Below are 13,667 nucleotides of genomic sequence, written 5' to 3'. Positions count from 1 at the left end.
AAGCTTCTGCGATACAGCTTCGGATCCACCTTCCAATGGTGCCCGCGGAAACTGTCCGCCCCAAGGTGCCCGCTTGGAAGGACACAAATAGGGCCTCCGATTTGCGGAAGGGTTCTGTACGCTTTATATAACGCCGCAAGGCTCTGCGGACGTCCAATGTATGCCACTGCCGCTCCCGGTCATGTGTTGGATTTGGACAGAAGTTTGGGAGAATTACTTCCTGTGTCCTTTGAAAGAGTGAATTCACCTTCGGTATGAAGGCAGGATCTAACCTAAGGACCACCCTGTCCTTGTGGAAAATGCATAGGTCGTTTCTGACTGACAGTGCTGCCAGTTCCGAAATTCGTCTGGCCGATGTGATGGCAATCAGGAACGCCACCTTTAGCGACAGGTGTCGCAAGGAAACGGTCGCCAATGGTTCAAATGGTGACCGAATGAGTGCGTGAAGGACTCGCGGTAGTTCCCAGGATGGGTACCTGTGAATTACTGGAGATCTGGTGTTATAGGCGCCCTTGATAAAGGCGCGGATCCTGGGGTGATGAGCTAAGGGAACCGAATCCGTGCAGGTGAGGAGGGTGGACAAGGCTGCCACTTGCCTGCGGATGGTCGCGGGGGCGAGGCCTCTGTCTAGTCCCTCCAAGAGGTAATCTACTATCTGAGGGATGTAGAGTTTGTGTAAGTCAAACTGCCGTTCCCTGCACCAAAGGCAAAAAATTTTTCCAAGTGGAGTCATAAATGCGGTTTGTTGCCGGACGGCGTGAAGCTTGAATTATGGTAATGGCCCCGGGAGAGAATAGTTCCTGTGCCATTATCTGGCGCTGAAGTGCCAGGCGGTCAGTTGTAACCATTGGGGTTCCGGGTGACTGATGATTCCCTGGTGTAGGGACACTTGATGAGGGGGAATGTTCCATGGGGGCGACTGAGACAGGTCGGTGAACCACGGTCTCTGTGGCCAATATGGTGCTACTAGGATCACTTCTGCCCGCTCCTGAATCAGCTTTCGGATGACCGCCGGTATGAGTGGTAGTGGGGGAAAGGCATAAAGCAGACCCTGAGGCCACTGAGTTCTCAGAGCGTCCGTCCCCTCTGCTCGCGGGTTGAAGTAACGAGAGTAAAATCTGGGGAGCTGGGCATTGTCTGATGATGCGAACAGATCGAGGATCGGGTACCCGAACTTGCGTGAGATGTCTAGGAACAAGTTCGGGTGTAGCCCCCACTCCGAAGGGTCCACTGTGGTGCGGCTTAGGAAGTCCGCTTGCTGGTTGTTGACCCCCGATATGTGTTCCGCTTTTAGTGACTTCAGATTGGGCTCTACCCAGCTGAATAGGAGCCGTGACTCTGTCATCAGGGTTTTTGATCTGGTCCCCCCCTGCCGATTGATGTGCGCCTTGGCTGCTACGTTGTCTGTTAGGACTAGAACGTGGTGGCCTCTGATTCTGTCTTTGAATTGTTGCAAGGCTAGGTGGATAGCCCTGAGTTCTAGCCAGTTTATGTTGTTTCTCAGATCCGTGGCGGACCAACGTCCCTGTACAAACTGGGAGTCCAGATGGGCTCCCCAACCATACAGACTGGCGTCTGTAGTGATGGTAACTCTGACGGGTTCCTTGAAGGGTGACCCCTTGGTCACGGCCCGAGAGCACCACCAGCGTAGCGCCCTGCGGATTTGTGCCGTGACCCTGACTAGGTGGTTGGATGCGCTGGTGTTCTGCCGTTGGTAAGGGAGCAGAAACCACTGTAGTCCCCGTAGGTGGAGCCTGGCCCAGGGTACAATGGCTATGGCCGATACCATCTTGCCCAATAATTGGGAAAGTGTTAGTATCGGAACTGAACGTTGCCTGTGAACCCAGCGAGCCAGTTCCCTGATGCCGGCCACCCGATCTTGGGAGAGATAGACCATACAGTTGGTTGTGTCTATCGTGGCCCCCAGATGCAGCAGCCTGGACAAGGGAACTGTCTGGCTCTTCTGAAAGTTTACTGAGAATCCGTGTAATTGGAGGACGCGAATGACGGTCCTTACGTCCGCCTGAGCTGTCTGTAGGGATGTTGCTTGGATTAGTATGTCGTCTCGGTAACATTGGACGCGTATTGGGATTTTTCTCAGTTTGGCGGCTACCGCTGCTAGTATCTTGGTAAATACCCTGGGTGCCGAAGATAGACCGAAGGGGAGAGCTCTGTATTGGAAGTGTTTTCCCCCGTAACAGAAACGTAGGAACCGGCGGTGGTTTGGGTGGATGGGGATGTGAAGATAGGCTTCCGTGAGGTCTATCGATGCCAGGAAGTCTCCTTCTCTGATGCTTCCCAGGATGGACTGAAGGGATTGCATCTTGAATTTTTTGTATGTGATGTAGCGGTTGAGGTTTTTTAGGTCCAGGATTGCCCTTCATCCTCCTGAAGTCTTTGGAACCACGAAGAGGATGGAATAAAATCCTCTGCCTCTGTATTCTGCTGGGACCGGTTCTATGGCTTGAATGTCCAACAGGTGTTGGATGGCCTCCTGCATGAGTTTGCGTTTGGTGGGGTTCCTGGAGACCGAGCAGTTGATGAGTCGGTCTGGGGGTGTGACCAGGAACTCCAGGGACAGCCAGGACTGGATGGTTTGTAGTACCCAGTTGTCCGTGGAGGTCTGCTCCCACTGGTGGAAGAAGTGAGCTAGTCTTCCTCCAATGGGTGGGTCTATGTAGGAGTCATTTTGTCTTCCGGTACGGACGACCCGTTCCACGAAAGGGTCGTCTCGACTGGTTTTGTTGTCTGGGCTGGAACCCCGGTCTGTCGTAGGGGCGACCGTACGGTTTGTTCTGCCTGGGAGTGAATGGCTTGGGTGCCTGACTGATAGGCGTGGTTGTCGGTTGGCGAAAGGACTGCCTACGAAAGTAAGGTGTGGTACGTTTGTCTGACCTTTTGTTCAAGTGTGCCATGACCTTCCGCTTGTCTTTGTTCTCTACAAGATAGGGGTCCAAGGCCTCCCCAAACAGACCGTTGCTTGAGTAAGGGGCGGTCGCTAGCCGCCACTTAGCCTTGGTGTCAGCTTGCCAGTGTTTTAGCCATAGCATTCTCCTGGCAATTATGTTGGATGCTATGGATCTGGATGAAAAAATGGCCGATTGGAACGTTGCGTCTGCAGCGTATTCCGTGGCTGCTACCATCTTAGCCAGGTCCTGGTGTGTTCGTATGTCCTCCATAGGAACTATGGTTTGTAGTTGTTGCAACCAGATGAGGGTGGCCCAGACAAAAAAGGAGGCCGAGGTGGCTGCTTTGATGGCCCATGCCGCTGTCTGGTGTGTTTTGCGAAAGGCTTGTTCCCACTTTTTGTCATCTGCCTTAAGGGCCTCCACTAGGTCCCCAGCCATGGCTGTCTGGGAGACCAAGGGGGTCCAGGCTTCATCTACTTTAGGTATTTCTAAGGCCTCATTGAGGTCTGTGGCAGTGCTGTATAATTTTTTGTCCGTACCACTCACTGATGGGAAGGAAGCGGGAGAGTCCCATGGCTTCTTGATCCCTTTCAGGAAAATGGCGGGGCAAGGTATATGGTGTTGCGTTGTCACCTTTTCTACGAATACGGGTCTGGATGTGGTGGCCCGTGTCGCTTGCGGCTGAGAAAACTGATCCGTCCCCATGTCCGCAATGGCTGTGGCCTTGCGTAGTATCGTGAGGAAGCGGTTGGGATTAAATAATCCCCCTGAGGGTGGCTCAGGGGGAAGTTCCTCATCCTCTGACATAGAGATCCCAGGTTGATCCTCCTCTTGTGGTGAAGAATAACCACTCATGGAGGACTGGGCCGGGGAGACGGGTTCCTGAATGCCTGAGGACTCTGAGGGGAGTTCCGAGTGTGGCATGGTTGAGGTGGAGGGCCCCTGGTCGTGGTGGGCGGAGCGCTGTGCTAGGGCTCGGTCCACCACTTTGGTTAATAGGGCCTCTAGCCGTCCATCTGCCCAGATGTCCCCTATGTCATTACCTTTGGGTGTGGTGACCGCAGGTGGAGAGGTGGACTCAGTGGTTGTGCCTGCCGCCGTGGTTGTTTGTTGGGCTGATGTAGATGGCGGATCCAGTGGTTGCGGTGTTCCTGGAATGGACCACGCGCTCTGGGTTGATGTGGATGGACCCAATGGTAATTCCATCTCGGTGGCCGCTATTTGAACCAATTCCAATTGGGCCTGCCTCTGCGCTCTGGAGAACTCCTTCTCCAGGGCCTGGTGCCTACGGCTGGCTTGCTTTTCCGCCAACTTGGAGGGCCTCTTGAGCGAGTGTTTTGTCTTCGCTTTGCACTTGCCTGCCGCCTTCTGGTCAGAAGGTGTGTTGCAGCCGTAATTGGGAGGTGGAGGGGTCGTGCTCATGGATTGAGGCAACGAGGGTCCCTCCATTCCGCTTGAGCAGTCCCAGAAAAACTGAGAAGACGCTCAGGCAGGCAAGTATTGGCGGGAGCGAAATTGGAACAAGTACCAGGACTGTTCCCCTGATCACCCGACCACAACAAAAATATTCTCTCTGGGCTAAGGTCATGGTAGCTGAGGGAGGTACCGAAGGCACGTTTGGAACCACTCTTTGGGTTCCGCCCGGAGGCCTTAGGTGACCAGGCAACGTGCACCAGTAGAAAAAGGAAAAGGGAGGCAAAAAATATCAGTGGCGACCTCAAAAGGGTCTGTAGGCCTGACTTAATACACAACAAGGTGTCAAATGGCGGTCACCTAGAGCGGAATTTATTCTTATTAATATTATTACTATTATACTAATAATAGGAACAATAATAATAAAATAATAATAATAATAACAACAACAACAACAACAATAATGGTGATGATGATAATATTGTGTGTTCTGCCTTTAGGCCTGTTGGCCCTGCAGTCGCTTTATTTTTTGGCTTTAAAAAATTTTTTTTTAATTATTATTATTATTATTTTTAAATTTTATTTATTTATTTTTATTATTATTATATTTTGTCCTATTATTATATGTGTGTATCGGGGGTGGAGCGCTGGCTGTGCGCTCCTATTCCGCCTCTATCAGTGCTTCCAGATATGATGTGGAGCTTCCTTAAGCTCGGTTTGCCTTCCTCTGGCAAGAGATGGCAGCCGCAGCTCGTTTGTCCCTGAAAACGGGCTTTGCGGATCCCAGGAGGGAGCTCCGCAGCCTCCCAGAAGCTGCTTGTGCCCGGGGATTTAAATTTGGCGCACTGGTGCGTTTTAAGGGAATCCCAGTCAGGGATTGCCTTTGTTGCCTGAAAACAGCAACTAAAATGGCGCCCGCGGTTGCCCTGGGCTGCTAGGGAATCTCCGATGATCCGAATTCAAGTTTGAATCCGGACCTGGAGATTGTTATTTTTTCCCCCAATTTGAGGAAAAAATCCCTTGGAAGGTTGGGGAGAAAAGCTCAGCAAGTGGTCTCTGCTGATGCCTTCCCCCCCCCCTTTTCCACCTCCAGAGCCCTGGGGCTGGCTGGGATCTGTGGGGAGTTTCCCCCCCCACACCCCCTTTTTCAATTTTAATATAGGATCAGGGATGATCCCAAGGAAAACTTAGTGGTTGGGGAAAAGGTTCAGCAAGTAGTCTCTGCTGATGCCTTCTTCCCCCCCTTTCCACCCCCCAGAGCCCTGGGGCTGGCTGATATCTGTGGGGAAGTTTCCCTCCCCACCAATCCCCTTTTTAATTTTAGGTTTGAGATCAGGACTGATCCCCAGAAAATTTTGTGGTTAAATTCCTATAGGTGGCAATTTTTTTGGAAGGGGAAGCCAATTATCAAGGGATAATCAATCAATGGATTTCTTGTCTAACCTGATAAGCTGAGAGCCACACCAAAACGAGTCTTCTCGAGCAGAGACCAAGTTAAGAATGGACTCCACAGGAAGTGGGGGCGTGTCAAGCTTTGGCTACTTGGTCTCAAGAGCAGGCAGACAGAGAAAACCCATCCGTGGATTATCCATCTCCTGTACTGGAGAAAGCCTTAGTTTTTCACTAAATCTTCTTAAACATACTTAATGATCATTAGATAAAAGGATTTCTGCTTTTATGAAAGGATAAAATGCAAAGAGTAAGAAGAACTAGAAAAGTATTTCTTCTAAGTCAGGATCAAATACAAGTTCTAAGGTTGTAACATTAAGAGAGTGGTAGAGCTCAATGTCCTTGGAATCACCCCAGCACTATTTGATAGCAATTTTGAGAAAACAAATGCTAGATTAAGATGGACTTTGACCTGATCCACCTGGATTACTGTGGCACATTCTACATCTGGCTGTCCTTCAAAAATATCTGGAAGCTTCAGTTGGTATAAAATGCAATGGCTCAGGCAGTTATAAACTGTAGATGGTACCCTTTTGCTCCATGAGCTGCACTATTGCCAGTTTGCTTCCAGATCCAATTCAAGGGGCTGGTTTTGACATTTAAAGCCCTACATGCCACAGGGACAGGTTTCTGAGGAACTGCCTCTTCCCAATTACATCTTCCCATCAGGTTCAGCAGGAGGGACGTGTTGTGCATCCTGTCAGCCAAGGAGTTTTATTTGGCAGGACCCAAGAAGACAGCTTAGAAGGCCAGATCCTGAAGCTGAAACTCAAGTACAGCACTGCCAAGCTTCAGGATTCCTTAAAGAGAGCAAAACTCCCTGGCTGCTTTCCATCCACACTGAAAGTATAGGAAATAAAATACCACAATGAACTGAAAGAAAGATTAAATTAAGAGCTAAAAGGACAGCATTCAAATGCAATGTGCCCACAAGATGACTAGACAATTGAGGGACGTGGATGATAAAAGAGGAGGTTTACGGTCACTCACCTTGTGCTTTCAACAAGTTGCTGGATTGATTTATTTTTAAAAAGAGATCAATTTAACATTTATATTCTTGGACTGGGAATAAAAAAGCATTTTAAAAGCTTCCTGTGTAGTAAAAAGATAGAAGAAGAGAAACACCTGTTCCACTGACATTAATTTTACATTATTTAATAATAGGTATCAAGTGCATCTGGAATAAGCCTTTTCCAAATGTGAGCACTAGAGACAAAAACAAAGGCAGGGGAAGGTGCTCAGATGAAGAAGAAAGAAACCATTCTAGCCCTTTTCAGGCACTACTTCCTCATGTGGAAGATGAACTGCCATCTCTACTATTATATCCCAGCTTTCCTATCATGGGGGGAAGAGAACGACTATAGCATTAACCTTCCAAATGAAAAGAACAGATTATGACATTTTTAAAAGTAAAAATAAACCTAAATATTTAAAGTTACAATATAAAGAAAATATATACATTACACTCCTGTTGTGTTTAGCTGTTTGTCTGTCTGCACCCTCAAGCTGGCCCAACTGTGCATTATTTTGCAACAATTTTTGAATCAAAGTACCTAAAATCCATTAAGGCATAAAAAATCCAGGACATATTATTCCTATGAAATTGACATTTCCATGATGTTTATACCAGTTTTATTTGCAAATCTATGTCCTGTGGTCATGTGATTGTGATTTCCAAAACTCACTTCCAGCTTCCCACAAGCAAACTCAATGTTTGTGACTGCTCCCAGTCCCACCATTTCCCCCACCCCATGCTTTAACTGTTTCGGTAAATAAACATTCCTATTGAATTTTATTTATCCCTACAATTATATTTCTCTTTTTGAAAATAATTTTATTAAGAATTATAAATGAAAAGAATAAAAACAAATATAAATGACAAAAATACCGAATAATACAAAAAAAAGGAGGGGAAGGAAAAAAAGTAGTAGTTTCCCCCTTCACCCAACCATTAAAGGCAATCTTAATAACTTATCACCCTATCTAAATACAAAATAATCTCTCTTCCCCCCCCCCCCAAAATAGCTTATCTAGTAAATAAAAAACAGAATCAAAATACTTCACCATTCTTCTTTATTAGCAAAAATCCAGTAAAGGCAATCAGATGAACTATTTTTCTCTTTTAATCCTGATCAAATAAGCCATCCTCAAGTTTTATTCCATCCCCAAGTTTTAAAAAAAAATCTTAACTCTTTCAAAAATAGTCATAGAGCTAGTTTTCTGTTTATCTGTATTTCAAGCCAAAAATCTTTGAAAAATTTTAAGAGATTTTTTTTTGTACATATAATAAGTAAAATTTATTCTTTTGTTTGTCATTTCTAATAAAGTGGGCACAGACCGCCTACTCTTCCTTTCAGATAAATACAGTTCTTACCGATTCTTGGCATGAAATGACATAATTAATCAAAAGTCACACTTGTTTTACCCCCACTGCACAGTAACTTAAAGTGCTTTGCATGTCTCTGAATCTAACAGTTTATTATTTCCCAAAACTTCAAAATTATCTCATTTCTCTGCTTCTAATCTTGTTCAGGCATTTGGTGGGATATAAGGAAAGTCCAGTGTTCAGGGTAGAAAATGAGGCTATGCATATACAGATCTGCCCATATCTCTATCCAGTCTCTTAATATTTAGGCAAGAAGTCTGAGGAGAAATAGTATCCACATTGGTTGTCTAGGATCCTGGATCATGCAGAAAGTCAATGCAAGCCCTTATCTTCGGACCTCCCATCTAAAAGCATGGTGTTTGGAGATAATATGCCTATTCATTCTCCACTTTGTGCACTTTATGTGTCCAAGAAGGGTTCTGTGAACAACTTTCCATTCAATAGGCTGCTGTCAAATTCTTATAAAAAAGGAAATGAATCTAAAGTACATAGTAGATATTCCCTTTCCCTTCAGTTTGCTATTTCAATGTAGGGAGTAAGGAAGTTGACCTTGATGGAGTTGTACAAGCATCATTCCCATAATGATAAGGGGTGAAACATGTTTTAAGTCCACAACAGTCAAATAATATCTGGAAGAGCCTGGGACAGACAACTCCCTAATTCACAGAAGTATAAGAAGGAGGAAGATATAGCATAATCACACTTACAAGATTCTGTTCTTCTTCTTTTTCTTTCATGTTTAAATCAAATTTTGAACTGCCAGAAAGAAGCCACCTTCTTGGCTTTGTTGTTGGCCAAAAACAAGTCATTATCGGTACGTTTCTGGTAGTAGCCGACATACCAGCAGATGGGCCGGGCTCTGTGTGTCTCCACATTCACACAGCGTGTTTGTTAGCTGCTAAGAGCCTCCACTTGAGCATATTGGTTTTACATATGGGCACTCCAACTCTCAAACTATTCAGGGTCTTCCAAGTAGTATAAGGGAGGTCAGATCCTTTAGCCATATCCTCCTTTAATGTTATTCCTTGCTCGATGGTCTCTTATTAATATGTTATTATACATTATTATATGATATGATATTATTATTATATATTATTAATTCTGTTATTATAGCTGATTATTAAAAATGTAGTTTTAACCTTCTTCTGGAGATAATTTCCTGGTCTATGCTACCTAATGGGGTTGACATTCAGCCAACTGTTTCCTAACCGTCCATTTAGCTTTGAAAATTTCATAGCTACTTGACATTTGCTTAATGTCAAATAGCTATGATATAGCTATTTCTCTGGCAAGAACAATAGGTTAACTTTTAATCTACCACAAAGTCAGTAATGGTGTCATGGCACATGGCCTCCACTCTGCTATGTTTCATTACTAATTGTCTAAAATCTAACAAAAATTGTCTAAAATTGCTAACTGCCTAAAAAAGATTATAATTATCTGTGAATAGTCACAACTATTCATGCAGGAGACTTTTAATTCATCCTTGCTGATCATGAGACAACTTTTTTATCTGATTCTTTCTCTTAGAAATACAAGAAACATCTGAACAGCATTGTGACATATGAGGAATGTTCTCTTTTCTCCCCCCAAAAAATAAGACACACAGTTCTCCAAGTTATGCTAGAAAGTATGGCATTTGGTGTGCTATCACCCAAGTTGTTCTTCAAAAACAATGATGTCAGATTGTGGATCAAATTCCTCACATCTGAGCCAGTCAATGGCTAATAAAAATTTTAAAAAGCACATTCTCAGTTTAATTCTTTGTTATTCCTGCAAGAGGGAGAAGAACTGAGATGTTCAAAGTAGCCATCCTAAATCACCTGGCACCATAACTAAAAATACAGGAAATAAACCTGCTACCTGTGTGGATTCAGATATATTTAACCAACACAAGCAAAACAAATTGCAAAAGTGATCCTCCATCCTCATTTTAAAAAGTTAGCTTTGGGGCACCATTCTTTTAGATAGTTTTTTAAAAAAATAATTAACATTTTCTATTACAACCTTAAAGTGATAGTTACTTCGTCACCAAATACATTCTTTGTATTCAGGTCAAAACTGTTTCCTGGGAATTAGAACAGGCATGTGATATTTTTCATCACAGCCCTCTTTGGTAATGAACTGGAATAAAAGTTTTTGAGCTTTGGAACATTCAACAGATAGGAGGGGTGGGGGTTGAATTTAATTATCAACAGATCCAGGCTTCTGCAGTTAACTGCATCTTTTGATTCTATATTTCCTTTTGGCAAAAGGAAAACCTTTGATGCTGAAAAAACTTTATTATTCTATGTGAGGAAGAAAAAAACTACCCATGATGTACAGGTCAGGTTTAGCCTCCATCAAGCCTATCTTCCACCAATTTCAAAGAAATTAGAAAAACTGAGTCTCTTAACGGGGCTCCCCAGGTCCCAACTTGGCTTGAATATAGAAAAAAACATTTCTGTTTCTGTATACAGGAGGAGAACTGATATTGCCTTCCAGTAGCAATCTTTGACACCACAGAATATGCTGGCCTGAATGGCACCCTAAATCTGGGGTACTTTGCTTCTCCTGGAAGACACAAGCTTGATAGGGAAACACTTGCGTGGGCAGAAAAAAAAATCTGTTCTTTGCAAAATCCAAATCATCATCTGCTACTATTACTTCGGTACAGCTGATACCTCCATGCTCCCACCTAAGCAGGCTGTATCTGAAGAAAAAAATGGGCTGCTGCAGTTTTCTCTAAGCCATGGCTACTTTCTGCATTTTCTTTTTGCTGGTTGATTTATTAACATGTTTTAAGAGTACCCTTCCATAAATCTCAAAAACAATTCAAACATAAATCATGTCATTTTTGAACTTTCTAAAAATAAGACATTCCGGAGAGGCGACAATGCAAACTAATGTACCATGTATTGCAAAAAGTGTATTTATTTTTACATTTCCTTTTCACTTTCTTTCTGAAAGCTCAAGAATGTTTACATTCAAGTTACCCTAACAATAGCCCTATAAAGCAAATTGGGTTGGGAATATGGTTAGCAGTCACCAATGAGTTCCACTGTTAAGTGGGGATTTGAACCTGAGTCTGCCAGGAGCAGAAAATCAGGAGCCAGGACAGAGTTCACAAGCACTACAAGTTTATTCCATGCTACCTATACACAGGAATCTGATCTACTAGAGGTCAAGGTGAATTGGCACTGAGTAAACAGAATTCATGGGGGGGGGGGTGGACTTAGGAACCTTGTGGGAGCTGAGTAACTCCAAACTGATGACCTTACCCTTGGGCTCAGCTGGGTCATCTCCTACAGTATCCCTGATCAAAGTCCAACACTTTAATATACACAAATGTGCACATAACCTGCATGAATGTAGTCATGCACACATTCACACTCTCCACTGGATTCCTTGTGAAATTAGTCTCCTTTCTTGCCTGCACTTTGCTTAGTAACAGCATATTATAAATCCTGCATGGGAGGCATGAGAAGAAGAAGAATATTGGGTCCAAGGGTAGAACAAGGGGGGGGGGGAAGAGTGGAGGACTGCCTCTTTGCGGGAGGCTCTGAGTTCTGGCCTGTGAAGCAAGGAAGGGAAGAGGACAACGGAATCTTCGGACAGAGAAAACTGGATCCTAGATTGATAGGCAGCAAGAGCAAATAGGCAAGGCCCTAATAGGGGTTGGGCAGGATTAGAGGAAGAAGAAGCATGGGCATGGATGGAGGCAGCATAAAACATTGAGACAAGAAGCTAGAAGGCTTAAAGCCTGTCTGCTTGAGGGACCATCTCTTCTACTATGAACCTAAAGAGTTTCAACTCTCAGAAGCTTGGCTACATGGTATGTGAGAAAGGGCCTTCTCAGTGGTGGGATTCAAATAATTGAAAAACAGGTTCTCTGCCTGAAGAGCAACTTAAGAACACGTAAAGGCACAGGCTTCCCTGAATGCTAAAAGTAAAGGGGGGCGGAGTAAGCCGCCTGAGGAAGAGGCAGAGGTAAAAAACTGCTGCAGGGTGGTTGGTTTCACCCACCACCATCCAGAAACAAAACTTATCAAGCGGCCCTGAGGAACCTCGATCACCAGGGTCGCACCCACTTGCACGAAGCAGCAGCCTGTATGGCTGCCTCCATCCCAGCCAGGAAAGGGAGATAGGGAGCTTGCAGTAACTTCCTTTACTCCTTCCTTCCTTAGCGATCGCTGGTCCGCACTTTCTTGCCACCCTATATCGGCCAGTGTCTCCCTTCTCCGTTCTGGAAATGGCAACCCCATTTTCTGCCGTTTTCCTCCCGGCAGAAGGAAGGAAAGGAAGGGGACTTAGTATGGAAGGTCCCTACAGTAAACACCAGGAAAACTACGCCAGTTGGAGCTGGGTGAGGAAGGCCAGGCTCCCTTTCCCAATGGTTCTGCAAAGCCCTTGAGAAGTGGATCCACTTCCCGCAGGGTTGGCCCGATCGAAAACCAGACATGTTCCAGAAAACACAGCTTTACTATAACCGGTTTGCCAAACTCAACAAAAAACTTAGGTATCAGTTCTGCCGAACCAGTGCAACCAGCTGAATCCCACCAGTGGGCTTTCTCTTATGTAACTCCCAGCTGAAGAATGTTATCCTTGTGTAGGGGCACTTGTCCCAATTCTCCCAATATTTACAAACATAGAAAAAATATACTTCTTTCACACCTTCTTAAGTTAATCAGGCTTTAATTATTTGGATTTGAATGTTATTTCTTTTACTTTAACTGTATTAGTTGTATATTTTGTTCCATTATTGTAAGCTACCTTGAGCCCTTATATAAGCAAAAAAACCAGGGTAATAATAAACCTTCAAGAATTAAGCAAAAATTCAGAGCATATTAAGTATCAAGGGAAAAAAAATCAAGGCATAGAAGGATATATTTTTATAATAGCAGGGAATATATAACAGATCAGGAACTGACTCACAGATTAGTTAATAATTTGTTAATCAGGTTGCTTGTAAAATATATCACAGAGCTCAGATTTCATGTACTACAAGGTAGGATGGTGCTAGCATTCCTACAAATGCAGCAATGAGCCCACCCAAGTTGTGTTACAACTTCCAAAATGATTTTGGAACTTTTGTGCTTTTTACTGAAAAACAACTGAGCCATATTATCAGTGTTCTGTAGTTCAGCAACTAATAGTCAGGTGCCCTTCCCGAGTAGTCCAAAAATACCTAATGTTGACAGATGTTCAGTAAAAGACGAAACACTTAAAAATTACCTAACGTTTACAGTGATACTTGTCTAAACACTACCCTGAATGCCATCCTGCTGCTAATTAAATGTAGTCACTACCACTCATTGTGATCCTCCAGGAGGCATCTTTTCTTCTATTTTGTCAAATTTTGGCAAAATGTCATCCAAACATGGCATGATTCTAAGATGACTCTAGAATTCTTGTGTACTGGGCTATATTCTTACAACTTCCTTTTGTGACTCAGTCGAGAAACAAATGTGGACTATATTGCTCTCTTCAGTTGAGTTCCAATCCCAGCGTCATTTCATCTTGCTAGGTAG

General features: G+C 44.3%; 1 protein-coding gene across 7 annotated transcripts in view; it reads right to left on the bottom strand.

The window, feature by feature from the left end:
- The window catches only part of SLC39A11 (solute carrier family 39 member 11), a 343,895-nt gene that overhangs the window by 304,304 nt on the left and 25,924 nt on the right, over window positions 1-13,667 (bottom strand). The window lies entirely within an intron of this gene.

The sequence above is a fragment of the Crotalus tigris genome, unplaced genomic scaffold, assembly GCF_016545835.1.
Source record: "Crotalus tigris isolate CLP2741 ecotype Arizona unplaced genomic scaffold, ASM1654583v1 scf7180000024337.5909745, whole genome shotgun sequence".
Lineage (NCBI taxonomy): Eukaryota > Metazoa > Chordata > Lepidosauria > Squamata > Viperidae > Crotalus > Crotalus tigris.
Note: the sequence above shows the minus strand (reverse complement) of the source record. Positions and strands in the feature narration are given on the sequence as shown.